Genomic DNA, 3,795 nt, shown 5'->3' on the forward strand with positions numbered 1-3,795 from the left:
GCAAAAAAGCCGTCATTTTAGTAATTTTAGCGAACGGTAATTTGCTGGAAAGCCAAATAATCAAGGTTTTTTTAATACCATGCCCTCGCAGATCGAGCAAATTACGGAATTGGGACCTGGCGGTCCCCGCCCAGTCGGAAGGCACGTGAGAGAAACGAGTCGGGCGTATAACACGTGGCATATTTTTATTGGCGGATAGAATGTGGGGCTCAGTGAAAGCTAGAGCAAATCAGTCTCCCGGGAGGGAAAACTGTCGGCCAAAAGATCCGCCATTGGTATGGGGGCGTCCCGCATAAAAAAAATTGTCTGTTACCTCATAAAACGGCATTATGGGTAATCCGTTAAATCTAATTTTCCGGAGATCAATTATTGTATACGATACCGTACGTCATATACTCATGCAACAACTGTGCCTTATTGATGAGCGTCCTCCATTCCTCTTCACCTTCAACAAGACAACTGCCCACCCTCAAAATAAAAAATTATATGTGAGGAAGAGGCAATTTTGAAATTTTGTCATCCTAAAATTTTTTTTTGCCCTAATTTAAGTCCTCTGCCCAAGTCTTGTCATTCCCAATCTCTTCACGCACGTAGGTGGGAGGCGAAGCCCGTTCGACTTGTTCTCAATCTCTTGACGCACGCAGGCGGCAGACGATATTTAGAAATAGCACACCAGCTTGTGTGTTTCTATTCCACCTTTATTCTTTCTATATTTTCAAATTTTAATAATGTTCGACACTTAACATTCAATGAATGATGAAAGATTGAGGTTAGGGGTGTAAACGAGTCGAGTGAGTCGAGCTCGAGTCAGGGGGTGTTATAGCTCGACTCGCGAATCAAATACCGAGCTAGAACTCCAATCGAGTTCGAGCTTGACTTGCGACACTAAGACGAGCTAGTCGAGCTGCTTGACTTAGCACCAGAGTTTCAATCTGAGTCTGAGTTCTAATCTATTTTCTTGCCCACATTTTCATTTTCTCACTTGTGGTTATGTCGTGTGTGCTGTCGTCGAGTCGAGTGGAGGTTCGTCTTATGGCTTGCAGTTCGTCGTCTTTCGGCATGCGTGCGTGCGGTGTGGTTCATCTTTCGGCTTGCATGCGATGTGGAGGTTTGTCTTGTTGAGTAGAGTGGAGGTTCGTCTTCATGTCATCGTCTCGTCGTGCATGCAGTTCGTCTTCTGGTGTGTAGAGGGCGATTTGTCTTCCGTCTCCCCCGTTCGAGTTGCTCAACGAATTGTCGAGTAGAGCAGAAGCCTGTTCGAACACAAACTCGATAAGCCTGTCAAGCACGAAATCCTGTTTGAGCATGACTCGTCGAGCTCGTTAAAGAGTCAAACTCGAGCTAACTCGCGAGTCAGCTTGACTCTGTTACACCCCAAATTAATTCTCCATAATAATCTATTAAGAAAGATAAAGCTTGTCTTCTTGAGACAAGGTTTACATAGCAACTCTCATAATTACGCAACAACAACCTCTTTATTATAAATGATTTTGTCTCTCTTTCAGTGAAATCCATCTCTCTTGGGAATTTTCATATAATCAAGTCCTACTCATTACCCATTATATTTTTAGGTTAATAGTACATTAGAAATTTTGTCTTTTTTGCTGTCATTGTTTTGATCTTATCAATGATATTTAACATATGATGATCAATATATGGTATTGTGACATTACCAATTAGACTTCTAGAGGCCTACCACATATTAATGTACCATAGTTATGTTCTAAATTTTGAAATTCCAACATAATTGTTATGAGAATGATCTTCAAATGCAAAATTGGAACAACATTTTTTTAAAATTTCATTTACTATAAAGCATAGTCTATAAAATAATGCATAATAGCTTATGAAGATATTTAGTAGAGCTACACTTTAATTTTTTTTTTGGATAATTGATGATTTTTATTTATTCCATTTGTTAGTGTCACATGCTTCTTAACTCTATGTAAGCATAATTTCTTAGTATTGAAATTATGAGAAAAGTTTGACGTTAAAGTTCAATTTTTTTAGGATACAAATAATGGATTGTTATTTAAAAAGAAATCATTAAAATATAGTGATTGATATTAACAATCTTCCTACTGATCCTTAGGTTTGACTTTCAATATGGAGTTATGATGGGAATGAGACAGATAAATTATTATAGGATTGTTATTTAAAAAGAAATCATTAAGATTATATTTGTTGAAGGGACCTTAAAAACCAAAAAGACCATCATTTCTCCAAAACATTAATTGGAAATGTTGCACACATGTTTAATTCAAATGATTTGAGAAATATCCTGATTGGTTAGAATGTATGGTGTAGAAAGACATTGCATTTTGTCTTTACTACTATTTGTTCAATCCCCAAGAATAAATTATTACAAACCAAGGTGACGAAGACTCATTTATTAGAAAATGGTTCCTAAATTGGAAGAGAAAATAAAAACTATTAGATCATGTTGGAGCATAATAGTGTACACAGTAAAGTCAAACATAAATGTGGGGATTTAATGAAGAGTTAAGATCATAGTCTTCCTTCTTTATGACTGATCAAAGATGAGAAGAAAAAAAAAATTATAGGAACATGTTGTGTAACAACCTAAATTTGGTAAAATAATTTTCAAATGAATAGAAAATCCAAAAATTCTAAATTGGAGCGCTACGATCTCTGGAATTTTTGAAAAACAATTTAGCTCAATAATACTGAGGTGGCACTACAGCATTGTAATATTTTATATGCAGTGCTGTGGCATTGGATCATGGGAGAATCGCGGCGCTAGGTACTAAATAATATTTTCATGTTTTTTAATAATATATTACTAGCCCTAAGCTTTTCCTCTCCTCATTTCATTTCTTGTCGAGGAAGGAGCCAAGGAAGAGAAGAAGAGAAGCGGCAAGAAAGGAAGTCCTCTAGGGTTTTTTTATTAGTTGTTCCTATTACAAAAGTTATTTTGCTCGTTGTAAGTAAGGGTATCAATATATGACACGACCTGAGAACCTGGCCTAAAAATTTTAGGTTTGGGTTAACCCGTTTAACAAAGGGGTCAGGTTCCAATTTATAAAATAATTTTTAAATAAAAATCTAAAATATTTAAACTAGAGCATTGCGGCACTGTGCTTGCAAGTGCATCGGTGCTGGGAAGACTAGAAGCACTGGGAAGCTCCAATGAGGTGTTGAGCTCTTTGGAATTTCTAGAAATTCAGCACAATGGCACTGTGGTGGCGCTGCGGTGTAGTAATATATTTTTTGTGCAACATAGTTGTACTGGGTCATGGGAGAAATATGACGCTAGGCATTAAACATCAATTATATATATGTTTTATATTATATTAATAGCAATAATCCTCCCCCTCCCCTCATTTTGTTTTTTACCAGGAAAGGAGCCAAGGAAGAGAAGAATATAAGGGGAAGACAAGAAGAGAGAGGAATTCCTCTGGAAATTCTTTGTTTTTTGTTCATATAACAAAAGTTATGCCTATTGTAAGTAAATATACTCTTAGTGACTGGTGGCCATAACAGTATTTACTCCTGATTTATTGATCAACATAAGAATTATATCTATATATTATGCATGTTTTACTAACCAGTGGCAATAACAGTATAGTAGTTTTCATGCATGTCATGAAATCACTACGATTGCCTACCCCAAATGTCCAGACTTTTTTTTAATCCTTAATTAAACTTCATTATTTTTAGGGGGGCTCGTGTCCCCCTCAATTAGGTTTGAGAATGGGCCGACAGCTTTTCTTAAAATAAAAAAAAATTATGATGTAATCCTAGATGTTAGCTTGTAATTAATTAACCAAATTA

Source organism: Dendrobium catenatum, unplaced genomic scaffold (assembly GCF_001605985.2).
Source record: "Dendrobium catenatum unplaced genomic scaffold, ASM160598v2 fragScaff_scaffold_1117, whole genome shotgun sequence".
NCBI lineage: Eukaryota > Viridiplantae > Streptophyta > Magnoliopsida > Asparagales > Orchidaceae > Dendrobium > Dendrobium catenatum.